Here is a 16,214-nt window from a genome sequence, read left to right on the forward strand (position 1 = left end):
TGCACCGACCTCGTCTTTGCTTTGATAGGGCATGGCCTCGTGGTGTTTATTTCAAGCTCCTGAAAACCACTCCGAAAGAATTTCCGATTACTAATGCACTTTTACCTTTGTGATTCTTTTTAAATGACAGCTGTAAAAAGCGCATGCTAAAACAGTTTCAATCAAGACTCTGTGTTTGCACCAATCATTAATTTTGTAACACCTACACGTCTGATATTTAACCGTCTTCAACACACTTTATAAGTGCTTAAACCTGTGGGACAATGCCATTGGTTACCGGTATGTACATCCCTCAGGTCCGTTGGGGAATCCTTCGAGCAGATCTCCTATAGAAGGATGGCTGCGGCTAATTCAGTTGATGACATCTACAGCTTAGGAAATCAAAGACAGTGTGCTTTGTATTTCGTCTAGTAACCAGTTTGCCAGAAGGAAACTCATCATTAATATCCCAGAACTCACTTTCGACTCCATTCCACACGCCCACTTTATTGATCGCTGTCTTCCCCTCAGTCATTTCATAAAGCAAGTTACTGTTAACCTCCTTCACAAGCTTGCTGGCACAGGCTGGGGAGTCAGTCCAGCTTTCTCATTATCAGAGTAATGACTTCTAGAATGGAGTTACAGCACTCACACAAAGTCATTACTCATCCGACCTAAAACCATACCATGCGTAATATCCTGCTCCACAACACCCTAGCGACAGACAACATCCCAACCCACCCTGGCATTGTTCCACCAATCCTTCACAGTGATTTTACTTGATTTTACTTTGCTTGCCAGAAATCGGCAGTAGGCTCGACCTTAACCACTTTCCGTCAGAAGCACACCGCATCGGCACCACCTATCCCCTTTCTACACACATGTACCTCGGACCATTAATCAGTTGAACAACATCATTGACAAGACTGCTTGACAAACAACAAACAAAAGACATGTCCAGTTTATAGGTTGCAGGTTTTTAAGTGACACCAAATTTAGTTTATTGAAACAGATTTGAGAAAGTGTTGCTTGCTGGCCTGTCGTCATTTACAAAACGATATTTAGGACAGCTTTGCAAATATGGAAAATTCTAGCAGTTTTTGGTGCACAAATCAATGCAGCATTTAGGTTTCCTTCCTTGAAATGACATCACAGTTTTCCCCATGAAAATTGGGAGTTAATATTTCCACCATAAAACGCAAAACAAATAATGGAGGTAAGGTCAATTGGGACACAAAGATACAAATATATTTCTTTGACACTCTAGAGCTGAAAAGAAAAATCTGTCTGATGTAACTTTCTCACTTGTCATGTGATTTCATACAGGTAAATCCTTACCCTCAACACAATGTTTACAGACGACACACAGTTGTTTGAGACACATACAATATAATTGGTATAATTGATTCCAGCCTAGTCTCAACCCTCAAAAAGGCCATAAAAGGCCGTAAAATGAATTTCGTCCAAATTCATTGTGACCAGGAGAGGAAAGTATGAAAGTCACAGATAACTTTGCACTTTATCTCTTTTCTTTCCCTGTAATCCAGAAATGTCTTGTGTCTTTCTTTTGAATAAGTGTGCTAGACTTATTCAAGATGTACACAACAATTAACCAGAGAAACTAAAGGTCATCAAAATTTCTTTCAAACATTTCTCTGCATTGTTTCACTCTGAAAAGTTTGCTTTGGTATTGTCAACGTTTACATTATGCTCGTGACTGTGCCAAATTATCCTTGAGAACGTGCGGAAATTCTAAGACAAAACAATCGAAATGGTTTTTAAGTTCTTTTTCTTTGGTAACGGCTTTAGCCTCGCTTTTAAGACTTTCCTGTAGATTATTCCGCGACCACGAATCATTGCTGCAGGGCGCCTTCTCCAGACGAACCACCATCACAGTCAAGACTAACCCAAGAAAATAAAGAGCCATGTGAAATCTGTAATGATCACAGTTTCGGCTAAAAACAACAGTGATGGGTCTTGAAACCAAGCCAACAGCTTTGACAAAATCATTCGATCTATTATGACAATATGAACACGGTGTGTAAATGGAGTGACTGGACTTAAAATAAAGTTTGAACCGAAATCGGCTCCTGTGGTGTCACGTGAGTTGCATCTTAAACGAATTTGATTTTTGAAATCTGAGAACTAGAATAAAAAAAAAGTTTTTTTTTAAACTCAAGCCCGGAAATCCTAAACGCTTCTGGTAACAGGACTCGCTGTATCGTTGCCAGACATGAAGTAACGTAATCGCCGATGTGGCATACAAACCTGCTTGACAAATGAATATACAAATTATTTCATTAATTATTACCAAGTATGTTCAATGCTGCCATGATTTCTCTTTGAGGGGCCATTCAACATTTTAAATGATTTAAAGTTTTGATTTTTTCCCCATTTTCTTTTGACCCGTCCAGACACTCCCATTTTTGATTAACAAAAAAGTGATTTTTGTCATCCAGTATTAAAACTCCCGGTCCAGCGCACTACATGAAATAACATACAGGTTCATGTACTTGCAATGAGTCTCTGCACATGTGTGTCCAGAGTTCTGGGGATATGTTGTACCATTGTTGTACATGTCATGAAGTTCAATTGTTTGCATTATTATTTTTGTAGGGAAAAGTTTTTAGGGGTCACCGTAGTTTATTTGGCAACTCCGCCCAGCCCTTAGAAATGTATAACAAATACCCGCAAAGATAGTGCGGTGGGCGAGTGTACGCTTTCTTTCCAGTGCGGGCACCATCTAATAAGCGTCTTGTAATCAAAACGTCGCTACAAAAACTGACTTTTGACTTTGCAATAGCTGATTTGTAGTCTCTGCACCTTTTAAATCTAGGATTTCATAGAGTCTGACCCGAATTGATGAATATTGGGGTCATAGCAAATCGCAGAATGAGTTACGTTGAAGTTTTTATTAAGTTAAGGAGAAACGATATACCAGGCAAGATGTGGGACGGAGGGGTACCCCCCCCCCTCCGTTACCTGTCCAATCACTCTACACATTGTAGACCATTGTTACCTAACACATCCCCCGTAGAAGTCTGTGAAGAATTCCTGAGATTCCGATCAAACAATGACCAATACAAAGCGTTTTCTGGCTTTGTATGTTGCGTGTACACAAAAGCTTCATTCCTGTCCCAATTAAGCCATTGAGTAACTCCTCGGCTGGGTGCACTACTATTTCTTATTCACAGGCACATACATGCTTTACACGAAGTTACAGAAATGCAGTCGACACCATCAGTGTATGGCACGGTCCATATGGATTTATACCTTAGTTGCAGAAATACGCTAAATTTAAGTTAGCAAAAGCTATCGATATGACTGTACGGAGCTGGGGACCTTTTACACCACCACCAAGTAAGTTTCCCGAGTGACTGATTTGAAAACTACATTTTGCCATCTCTTCAGATGAAGACTACGTTTGCAACATAGAAGTACATGCTGACTATTTGAAGTCCCTCCCTCAGTCACCAAAGGAAATTCTTCCGGTTGGAAAATACATGCATTTGGAATATCATCTCATTCACCTTGGAAGTATCATACGTAAGTTTCTAAACGATTAATCTATTTGGCTAAATTGTACATGAATTGGACTGATTGTTGAAGTTGTTTTTAAAAGTTGTTTAATAACAGAGAAAGAGGTAAAACTGAGGTTCAACTGGGAGTAAAGTTGCTACATGTGAACTTTTAAATAAATAAACAAAGAAAAAGGATAGAATAATAAAAAACATACGTTACCATTAGAATGAATATCTAAATAAAATGAAATAAAACTAAAATGGAAGGGATGTGTAAAAATAAAACTAAAATTCAAAAGGTATGTAAAAATGAAGGAGACGCATTAAAAACATCATGTAGTGCAACGCAAGGAGCGGTTCGTTTTAGTTGAAAGTCGCTAATCTCAACAGAAAACGTGACCGCGTCAAATCTAAAAAATTGAGTTTTAAACGTATTGAACGTCAAAAACAATCTGCTATATTGCATTTTTGACGGTGTTTGACGTTGTAATTTAAAGTCACAAGTGCTTTTTCTTTGTGCTTGTGAAGAGTGTCCACACTCTACATTCATAAAAACTGTACATTTTTTTAAGAACTGTACATTCGTAAGAATTGTTGACACTTTACTGAATAGGGTGACGTCACAAGAGTGGTTTAACCACCCTACCTGAAAGTTTCCCGTGAAGCGTACGTGTGATGTTGTACGCTGCACATGTATTTCAGCTGTTTGTGTGCCGACTTGTATGCTTTACAGAGGGGTTTTGATTTTTACTCCAAACACTTCATAATTGGATGGCCAAGTCCAGAGCCGCACACCGGCCTGGAATTCGGTGAATATGGAATTACATGTATGGAAAATAAAGAAATGAAGGATTTGAATCATTTAATTGTAATCAAACCTGGACATTTGAACCCGAAAAGTTAATGCGTGACCAGAGACTGGGGGGGGTCATCAAAAGTGGAACTTTCGGCAGTGTGAACACATATTTTTTTACAAAGGCCAATCTTCATGTGCTTTGAAACGCAACATAAACAAGTTCCATGTTTGTCGCGAACCGAAGGATTCATGTAAGAATTGTATAGGCCCCCTACTTCAGTTTTTAAGTTCACAGCTTATCGTAAATTGGCATGGTACGTTATATGAATTTGCTCTTCACACAGCACCTTGAATCGGGCGCTGGGTGACGAGCGAATGATGTGAACATTATTATTTATAAATTCTCAGAAAATCCCACACATTCAGACGTTTAAAAAAGTGATAAGTTGTAGTAAATCATTAAAATCATCTAACTAAAAATTGTAAAAAGAAATTGGGGATGCATTTCATTTTGCACCGCGGGTAAAAATCGGAAAATCGGACCAAAATACAATGTCATCTTAACTTTGCAGCGGGTATGCGAAATCGACATTAATGAATCAGAATTGAATAGTTGCCCCTCCAAATCGTCCTCGCTATTGGTCAACATTTTGCGGCTCCTGGGTGAGAGGGTCCCAATTTTGTCACAAAATTTTCGATGGGTTTCTGAGTATAAACTGCCTCCCGATCAAAATATATGTACCTGTATACACATACATGTAACAGGAAGCTGCTATCCAAACCAACGCTATCCCTCCTGCTAAGCACCTAAAATGAACACAGGGCACAATCTACTGCCAATTTTGCTGCTTATAAATTTGATCATGAGGTGTTAAAATTTATTGTTTCCATACAGATTGAAAAAAAGTGTAATCGGTAAAGAATTACTTTTTCCCACATCCTAGAGTAGGCCTGCTAATTAACCAAGAGCTTGACTACCCTATTTAATTTTGCTTTACAGATTCATGAACTGTATATTAATGGTTTCGGTTTTTTATTTTCTTTAAAAGTTTTAGAAACGGAAATTGATTGGAGGATATATGCAGACATGTCCTAGTACATAGTGTTAACGATCAGATGCAGATGCAAACGATTAATTATGACAAGACTGAGCAGCCAGCATTGCAATAGCTTACCGTGCAAAGGTGGCGTGTACAAGGTTACTCCAATTATTCGCGCTCTTCGTTTAGCACGTATATGACGTAGACAATTTGACAACAAAGAGTCGCCTATAAGTTAGCTTCGTGATGAGTATGCCACTCAAGCCTTGAACCCTTCCTTTCACTGATTTGCAGTAGGATTCAACGCATAATTAGTAATCCTAGACTTAAACCTTTGCCGTCATCGATTAAATACACCTTACAGTGACGGCTGCTTGATAAGGTAGCCAACAAAAGATGAAAACGTTTTGTGTTCTAGGGTTTGTAGTTGTCATCTGTATTACCATGGCTGCTATTTGCCCTCTTGGCTGGCAGCGATATGGAGAGTCCTGCTACCGGGCAGTGGCCAAGCTAATGGACTGGCACAAAGCATCCAGCATCTGCACGGCATCTCAAGCAGATCTTGCAGTGCCAAACTCCCTCAGGGAGCAAGCATTTGTGTTGAAGTTATCTCAGCTAGTGTTTCCTCCTGGACACGAGGGCATCTGGATCGATTGCCATGATCTTGACCACGATGGCCAGTGGCAGAACTGCCCGCTGAGGGATGATGAGACCGACACCTACCAGAACTGGGTAGGAGGGCGACCTAGCAACCACATAGGGTCCGATTGTGGCTTGATGCTTGAAAATGGCGAGTGGGGAAATCAGCGCTGTACCAATCCCAGATACGCGATGTGCGAGCTGCCTGTCGTCAACAGCAACCCGAAACGCTGCCTTCAGATAAGCGGCGAAGGCCATATTATCGCCCCGTGTCTTGTTGGTCATGTCATGAAGGAGCTGCCGGCTAAAGGCATCATGAGATGCAGCAAGGCATGCCAAGCAGAGCCGCAATGTCGCTCCATCAATCTGCTAGACCAAGGGCGAGGGAAGGCGTTGTGCCAGCTGAATAACGCCACGCAGCAAGAGGCATCCGTGGGATATGTTAAGAAAATTAAAAACTGCTACGAAATCGATCTGTAGAAATATTCAAATGCACACGTGGCCTTAAAATCTGAATAAGATGTGATCGGACGTGATCTGATCTCCATTATTTGAAGTTGTTGTAGTATGTGGTGGTGGTTATTCATCTGTTTGATTGCTCTTCAAACGCTAAATCAAAACAAAACAAGTTAAACTCGAAGCCCTAATTGGCTAGGCCCTTCTGGAATACGTTGCTGATGAACGTTGCCTCATACGCAAGTACCCAAATCACTTGCCTTGCGCATGGGGTTGTATGAATTCTCTTTCAAGAATAACTCAAAGGTGGAGTAGCTCCACCGACCTCACTCGTGCTGATGAAACGGTCTGGCATCGAAGTGTCAAACTCCTGAAAAAATCGCTTCAGATGTGAAGCATATGTCGAAATTCCTCTGGCAAGATTGCACTTTTACCTTTAAAACAAATGTCGTTACGGTAGAAAAAAGTGCAGGCTAAAGAAAAGTTTCCAAGACGGCTCTGTCCCTGGAGTTCACTGAAAGAACTTTTTAGAAGATCTCCACTGTCTTAGCTGCGGCTACTTCAGCAGATGACATTTGAAACTTGAAAAAAAAAACATTACTGTGCTCCGCATGCGCTAAAAGGGAATCAACATCATCCCAAATTTCACTTTTGACTGCAGTCCATGACTTGATAACAGTCGCGCTTTCACTCATCAAATAAAGCGAGTTGCAACTATGTATAGATGCAGCCTCGTGTTAATCTTCTTTATAAGATGGCTGACACAGGTTAGGGAGTTAGTCCATCTGCTTTTGCCCACCAACCGTATCTTTCCCTTCAGCGGAGTATGCAGCTCCAGAATGGTATCACAATACTCACACAAAGCCAGTTCGCTCATGGGACATAAACGATGTGATGTGACTCTCTGACTCCACGAATCAACACCAAGGGACAGTATCCCTATCCTCCCCAGAGATTTGACAAGCGATCCCTCACGGTGATTTCACATCTTTAAAACTTGATCAGAGAGTACTGCATTCCAACAGCTCTAGTGCACCTCCGTTTCTGCTCACCACAAATCGGTAGTGGGCTCGACCGTGACCACTTTTCGTCAGCACATTGTGTCAGCACCACCCATTCCCGCTTTCCATATCACAGACCTTGCATCGGAGGAACAAAGCCTGGAGTTTCCAGAGTAATTGCAGTTCGCAAGTCTGCTTGAAACCTCCACAGGTTATGCATGATGATGCTTAGCGGATTCCATTTCACGTCTTTCAATAGTTCCTTCGGCATGTTATGGAACTATTTAACGAGTGAGTACCAACTTGGTCTACTTAGGGGAATGGATACCTCACGTGATTGGCTTCGCATACTGAAATTTTTTGTCAGCACTGGGGTCAAGTGTGTGAGGCTCTAAGTCCAAAACGACCGTTTCAAAATAGTCAGCCAATAGCACGCGTTGGCCAATCACAGTGCGCGAATTTTGTCGACCCAATGCGCGTTTGGAAATGGTCAACAAATTACGCGCGTTATGATTGGTCAATGTGTTGCAAAATCTCGGTGGCGGGCTATTGTGAATCGCCCATATTCATTCACGTGTGCTTTAAATATTACCTGTATAAAGAATTTCAGTTGAAAGCTGCTTATTAGAGCCAGATAGCAATGAAGATCTGAAACGAGTTGAAACCTCCATCTCTGAAGATTTGAATGAAGAAACTTATTGACTCCCTCTGGTGTCAGGGATTGTTTAGTTGTAGTTATTCCTCAAAGGAAACTGAAAAATGTAACCCATTTTCTTGTGCCAGACTACACAAAAAAATTAAAAAGTAAAATAAATCTGGCCTTACCGTGATAGCTATGTTTTGTTGATATCTGGGTAATAGTTTCATTGTTAAATATAAATGTTGACTGCATGTTGGTACGATATTGTGTGTATTTTAATTGTCATGAACGATTAGAATTGAGAAAAGGAAAAATGAAAAGAAATTTTAAAAATGCTTTACGGTGCGCTTTAAGAAGAATTCCCAAGTCGTTCTTTATAGAATAGAAAATGAAGTTTAATAAACCAAAACGTCTGTCACTGTTAGGATGAAAATTCGCTGAACAATTTCAAATAGTTGGGAGAACTTGATTTTGGACATTGTTGTGCTAAACCTTCCAGAGTCACCAGTTCAACAATTCTTCAAATGAAATAGAAATATGGGCCCGATATCAGTTTAAGTTATTGGATATTTTGATGTATTTCTGAAAGGGAAAGGAACAAAACGATTAATAATAAAACAGAAATTATTCTCCGAATCTAATTTCTTGTTGCCATGGGGACAGATTGAGCCACCGCCCGACCTCTTATTTGTGTCACTTTGATTTTTACAATATGCTCAAAAAATGCATACAAGCGTGTTCGCAAACACAACTATTTAAGTAAGGCTAAATTCACGAGTTTAGGCCATTCCCCCAAAGGAAATGTAATAGAATGGGTTTAACTGGACTTTTAAGATGAAATGTATATCAGTCTCTGCAGAAAGGGTTTCAGTGAATTGCAACGAATAATGGTGTTGAAATGTTTGTGTAAAACAACGTGAGCAGGTACTGAGTTGATTGAAAGCGTGGCATGTCTAATCACATAAGCGTGGCATGTCTAATCACAGAGAAGGTCAACCTTGGAACTCTTCCCCCCGAAAAGGAGGAAAAGAAAAGAACATTCTTTGAAGATGTAGTCTAGAGAAAAATATAATAATTCGGCGATTTGGTTGTGATTTAGGAGGCAATTCGTACGGATACAAGTATGGGCATCAATTGCTTTTCAACGGTGTGTGTGTTGGAGGCCAAACGGATGATGGGTTGGAATAATATGTTTATCTGGTCATGACCCCTACTCTATGGTCTACACTGTGGTCAATAAAAAGAGTTAACTCTGACAGAACATATAAATATATGCACAAACCTTGATATGTTACAAACATTGACATAAATTATGTGTACCTCTGGGTAGAGAGGGTGGCCTCGGCTGGCGAGTCGATTGGAGCTAATGAACATATTATTATTTTTTGTTAAGTCCAAATTCCACGACTACTTATCATATCCTACCCCTGAACATGCTGAAAAGCCTGGTTCAGTCATTTTACAGCCAGGGCCTCCCCTAGCGAGAATAAATGCAAAAAACCCACACGGCCTTGAGCCAGCCTCCAGGCAATTCCCTTGGGACTGTGTACAAATTGGTCCCTTGTGCACAACCTAATGGGCTGTTTACAAAATGGTGCCTGGGGCAGGCAGTGGAATGTTCTTTATCAGTGACAGCTGTCTGGAACTTGTCAGAGGCCTCTGTCGGCTATCTCTGAAGTGTTATTTTTGTTGGGGGGGGTGTGTGTGGTGGTTCGGCTTGGCTGGCGCGTGGTGAGAGGGCCCCCCACTTCAAATCCGGTTAGCTTGGGAAAACGGCCTCCGCGGTACTGTGATGTACGTTTGGTGGGTTTTGGTGGTTTGTAAGAATTGTAGGGGCTATGGGACAACCTCTAAAGCATTAATAAACCTTCAGGGCGGACTCGGGGCTCTGCAAACCGGAAAAATGCAATGGACTCAATGGAAGAGGCCGTCCCCACCACGGTGTAGATTTGACCTTGAGAACGCGTCGCAGGGGTAATCATATCCATAATGAAGATGTGCATTACAGCCCAAATCTAACGATTACAATATTCAGATATCCCTAAAATATTATTAAGATCAACCATCGCAACCATCCAGCCAACCATCATCCACGCACAGGGGGTATTTGTAATTAACCTGGTTATCTGATAATTAAGGTACAGGGCGATAAGGAGTCATTAAGAAAGAATTTCTGGGCAATTGAGACTGAATCAGGAGAGGGCGCTGATGTACGCTCTCTCATCACAGCGGAGACACGCTTTCGGGCATTGATCGAGGCTGGCATTCACTGTCTTCCAGGATATTCAAGGATTATTCGGCAGTCCCATTTTATGATGCCAAAATTAAAGAGCGTGACTTTCCAAGCGGCACAGCAGCCTTTGATTCTTTAAACGAAATACATGTTCTTGGTGGTAAATGGTCAAGAGACAGCATTGGTGATCGTCATCTTATTGGCTGTTCCCGGTCAGTATTATTTTTAGTGGTAATAATAGGAATCCTCGATTCAAGACCATTAAATTCGTTTTAATTAGTTAGCTACGGTCGATACTGTCAGTTTATTCTTCTCCCCAAATGTGAGAAGGGAGTAGGACTACAAGTATTTTTCCACTTAACACCTTTGTGTTGGCTCATGGAGGTCCCTATATTTTCACGCAACAACAATGAACAAACACGAAAAATGCAACACCAATGCTGAGTTTTTATTTCCCTTCACCAATATTGAAAATATAAACACAGTTGTGACAGATGAAAAGCGGAACACCTAGGTTTGGAGTTGTTTAGAGAAACAGTCTGTTTAGAAGCATGCATGCTCTAGCTAGTCACACGTGGTTTAGTTTTTGATACACTGGTACGCACTAACCCCGTGTGAGGACACAGCAAGACGCCAGTGAGCTCTGGTTGTCAATCAAGGACAAGATAACGTAGTTTACCACGTCGTAGGACTTGGCAAAAAAACAGGTTTTCCACTTGAACTACACTATAATTGATGGATGGCTTAATTTAAACCTACATAAAAGCGCCTTTAAAGCAGGTTTTGGTGGCTTGGGATCCTTATGCTTTATTAAATTACAGAATACACCACCTAAAAAAACTGAAAACAACTGGTTTATTCTTGGCTTTGGTATCTGGCTCTATTTTCACTATCACCTATTGCAAATTCAGTCTTACTTGTTCTTTATTTTTGCATGGACCTTTTTTATTTTATTTATTCACATATTCTTACTGCAGAGCTAAAACAAAATGATATAAAACAAAAACAACTCTTCATGCGTACTCTACGCAAATAAAAGAAGTAATTTAACCAACTCTGAGACGTGCGAGGTCAAAATGAAATTTTTTGAAACCCAAGGTTAAATCTTGACTAAAATACACAGACACCTGATTTGAAGAAACTTTGGCATTTACGATGTTTTGGAGTAACACGAAGATATACATGATGCCTTTAAAATTGATGCAAATAATGAGCAGATAAATAATGCTCTAATCTAATAAGTAATCCAAAGCTAGTTGGATTCTGTCTTTTCAAGCCGTTGCGTAGTTTTTCAATTGTTTACGCTTGGCATTCCAATTATGTGATCTAGGAGTCGTTGTAACAGGTGTTCGTGCTGTTGATATAATCAACAAAAATAATGTTTGAAGAAAGTAATTACTTTGCCTTCAAACGGTAAGTGTCGGAACTTTTTAACACCTTACGTTTTCCAAAGGACTTTGTGTTTCTATGAATAAATTAAGTCATATCAGTTCATTCTCCTATATTGCTTTAGTTAAAAAAAAGCCTAAAGGGTTCCTAGAAATTAAGATATTAAAGCCCTTTTCGTTAGAGGTTTAAATTTAAAACACTATGTTCAGGCACCCTCTTACTCCGCTGGGACGTATGTACATCATAATCCAAGGGCATCTACTAGAGAAGAGTAAACGGTGCATATGTATTGTTTTGTGGTTTTCCTTCTGGGGCCATTTTTTTGGGGGGGGGACTACACTACCTTTATAGTGAGGGTGCATGTAAGCCACTGTTTTTTTGCTGCGGGTTTCTTTTTGCGACATGCATACCTAAGGGCATACGGGGGGCACAGTTGGAACCACGTCACTGCTACTGTTATCGTCGCCAAGTTATTTTCCTTGTAGCGATTTAGTGTAATTTGCACAGTATGTCTAGTCCAGCTGGGTTCGACTTGCGCTAAGGCTTGCCTTTGAAGATTATTTTTTATGACTGGGCTAAAAATGCATACGATGTCGGCCACATGATTCTTACATTCCTTTTATGTATTATTATTCATTGATATGTAATTAGCAATGCATATTAAGTCATGTGGTATTATTCAGCCAATGACGTTGCGCTATTCCTTGCCATGTGATTTAACCGAGTATATCAGTGCGGGAAATTCCAATTCGGGTCAGTCTTTGTTAAACGCCGTCGGAAGCTGAAGACTGTAGGTTCACTTGCGTTTTCTTCATGTTTAAGATAGAAAATGTGCCCATAATGTGCATTTGATATCACTGTGTATTTATTTATACCTTTTCTTACGCGACTTTGGAAACTTTCCAAAGTCGCGTAAGAAAGTGTTGCTGTAAGGCTTACAGCAACACTGTTGTGTATATTTGTTCGTAATTTGAGGCGATGTTTAGAAGTTGTATCGTCGTATTCTGCACGGGCGTATGCACCTAAACGGGATTGTGTGTGTTTGTACATAAACATATATTTACCAGTTGTGATATGTCATTTGTGACGTTCAATTTCTTATAGTTGCTTGGTTTGTATTTTCAGCACCAGAATATCGCTGTAGACCCTGAAACCTCTCGCTAGCCCGTATTTCAGTAGCCATCTTGAATAATATTCACTGCGTGTATTCCACTTAGGGGTGTCAATCCTGCATACGATTTGTAAGTGTATAATTGAAGCATACATTGTTATGATACATGTAATGATGTGTGTGTACAACTGACGTAGCGATTAATTTATCGGATATTGAAGATGTTGTAAATTCATTTGAAGGTACAACTGCTGGCGACAAAATCTTGTTTTGGTAAAGCGGCAAAATCCTTGAATTTTTATAGAAGATTGTATGCGCGGTTAAAATGTAGTTTGGACTGAATTATAATTGGGGTTTAATTTCTTATACTTATTAAGTTCTAATCTATTTCAATGTATCAATGTTTAGTTATTTCAGTTTCACCGATTCCTCATGGAATTGTGTCATTAAACCAAGGGATTGGCATCCTACGTCACCGTATTCCATTCTTTGGTGCTTTTGCGTACACGTCAGTGACAGCCACCGAAAGGCCAAAAGTAATAACAAAGCTGGCAGAATATTTCAAAGGCGTGTAAAAAGCCACAACAATGTAGCAAAAGATTTATTTGACAATAGTGCTTTGGTTCCCCTTCACACCTGTAATTAATGAGGCTAAGCCAATCAGCACACGCCAACTTACTCGACAAACCTGTTGTAGTAACGCCTACTGCACGAAGACCATACGGGCTCGATCTGAGTCGCGTAGCGGGCCATGATGTGACCAGAAGGCGGACAACTATTTCCGTCGTTGTCGTGACACATGCCCAGACTGCGGTGAAGATTAAAAAAAACAAGATATTGGCAAGTTACATTTTGCAATGAGTGCTTTAACACTATCCTCTAAGTGCCTTAGTCTTGCTGGCTATTGCAGTGGGATATTATCGGCACTTAAAGATGACACTTTGAGTTTTAAGTCTAAGAGTCGCTACACTCTGTTTTTGTTTCAATAAAATTGTATGTGAAAAACCTTAAAGCTATTGTATTTTAAGTTCAGCGAAGCCACTTTTTGGACCAAGTCGAACGGGCCCGAGAGCAGCCTTTCCTTTGCTACTGCTGATTTCATAGTGTGAGTGATGTGAGATATGTATCTTTTTGGTTTCCAGCCACAGGTACCATCTTGAAGCAGTCTAAAGAGGGCTTATGGAGAGAACTTTCCTCTTTACATTTTTGAAGGTTGTAAAGTTATTGAAAAACATTGCCTTCTTAAGATATCGGCATTACCAGCAAAGAAGCCGAAAGCTGCCAGGAGATAGGAAGTAATTGTTTCTTGGGGGGCAATTTTTCGAAAAAGGCATTCTTTTTCTTTTGGTTTCTTGTCCTTTTCGCAAGTTCGCAATTTTCAAGAGAAAATTATTTTCGCCTCATTACGTGGGTATTCGATATATTCACTGCTGAAATGAAACATTTAATGATCAAACGGATATTTAATATTCAATAGGAAGATATACACGCGTTAAATGACATTGATATTTTCATGCGTACCTTGCCTGAAGTGATGATTATCATATGCACCAGTTTGGGAAGGAGGTTTTTTCCAGCCAGTGAATCGAGTTGAAGGATATTCTTGACCTGTTTCAAAATTGATGTCAAAGGTTGAAATTGTTTAGGCTGTTCCTCTATCTAAATGCAGCTTCCATATTAGACGTGATATCTGCTATTGTGATTGTCTTTCACTGATATATCAAGTGCCTGAATGATATAGGCCTATCTTTGAAAATCTTAGAGACCTGTTAGTCTAAAAAAATACATCTTGAAATAAAATACATCTTGAAAATAGGTCGCGGTTCCCACTGCTTCATTTGACTCGGACCGGCCAGCCGACCCCGGCAAGCTCGGTGGTCGAGTGGTTAAGACATCTGCACTAGTAAGCAGGAGGTCGTGGGTTCGAGTCCCACCCGAGTAAGCTTGTGAGGTTTTTTTCGCAAGTTCTCGGACAAGCACTGAGCATACAGTGTTTATTAATATACGTTGGGTAAGGGCAAACCCGTTATATATAATTAACATCTCCCCAACGCAAAAAATGCGCCAATTCTTATTGTTTTGCACCCGGCCGCAACTGCAAAATAGGTGACCAATTACAGGCGTGTTTCCGGAGCCACAGCGCGACCCCCAAAACACAATAGAGTTCACAGAGTTCATGATTCACAGTCAATAGGGGGCTCCGGCGGTGCATGCTCCGGCGGAGTCCTCAGGCACCGGGGGCGTTTGTTACAAAATGTTAAAATGCTTTTTCTTAAAAATTAAACCCGTTTTTAGATGCTATCTTTAAAAAAAGACATTTCCAAGAACTAAATAAAATTGAGACCCAAGCTCCGAACCGTTTGTGGCTGTTAGGTTCGCCCGCTTCCCCCTACACAATGAGCCATTGTTGGTGATATCTCCTGCAACTAACAAAGCCGTCTCATGGCGAAAGGTTGCGGGCTCGTTTTGGTGAAAATGTACCCCTGACAGAATTTACTGCCTGAACCTGCTAATTAAGTAACAAAATGATTCAGTGTTACACCTAATTTTGGGACTCAGTGTAATTCTGGTTACAAATGAAATGCTTTGGTTAAACCTCAGTATATTTATGGAACGTTACAGAGCCAAATGTCAATTTATTAGAACAACAACTGATAGAAATGATTGGTGCGACATCACAGATGTCGCAACACTGTGTGATCGGTCTCTGAGACCTAGGATACACGCCTTGCTATTGCCGTGCTGGACTCGAATAATTCAATTGCTTAAAGTTCGCCGTGGCAACAGCACGGCGTTTAGTGCAATTCGGCTCGCCGAATTGAGTTATGAATAGCCGTGGCACGACACTGTTCTATTTCAGTTTGGCGTTTAGCGCAACTGACGTGCAATTACTGTGCTACTGCTACACTCATTTTAGTTAAACTCGTCACGGCAGGAGCACGCCACTTCATCCAGTACCGGTACCGCGTTAGAATTGGCGGACATAAACGCAGTGAGCCACCGGATGTCATGTATAAACTTGATTTTGCTATGATTGGGTTCATATACTAAAAATGCCGTTGAATAAAAGAAAACAAAAACAAAGAAAAACACTTGCTTCCGAAAGGACCATTACCCCATGATGTACCAAAGCTGGACCAATGATGACCCCCTGTACCAAAGCTGGACCATTACCCCCCTGTACCAAAGCTGGATATCCCTGTTGTCTTTTAACACTAACCGCCAAGTATATTGTTTGGCTTACAATACTCAATACTACAAAATACTAAGTAGAAGTCTGAGCCTGAAGGACCTAGCGCTACAAATTACTACTTCTGGCTGGGTTACTTCCATAAGGCCATGCATTTATAATGCCACAGCACTGTATGATACATTGTCTTATCTACATGTATTGTATCTTATGGCTTCA

Source organism: Acanthaster planci, linkage group LG16 (assembly GCF_054643075.1).
Source record: "Acanthaster planci isolate LZ-2023a linkage group LG16, COTS_SCS, whole genome shotgun sequence".
Lineage (NCBI taxonomy): Eukaryota > Metazoa > Echinodermata > Asteroidea > Valvatida > Acanthasteridae > Acanthaster > Acanthaster planci.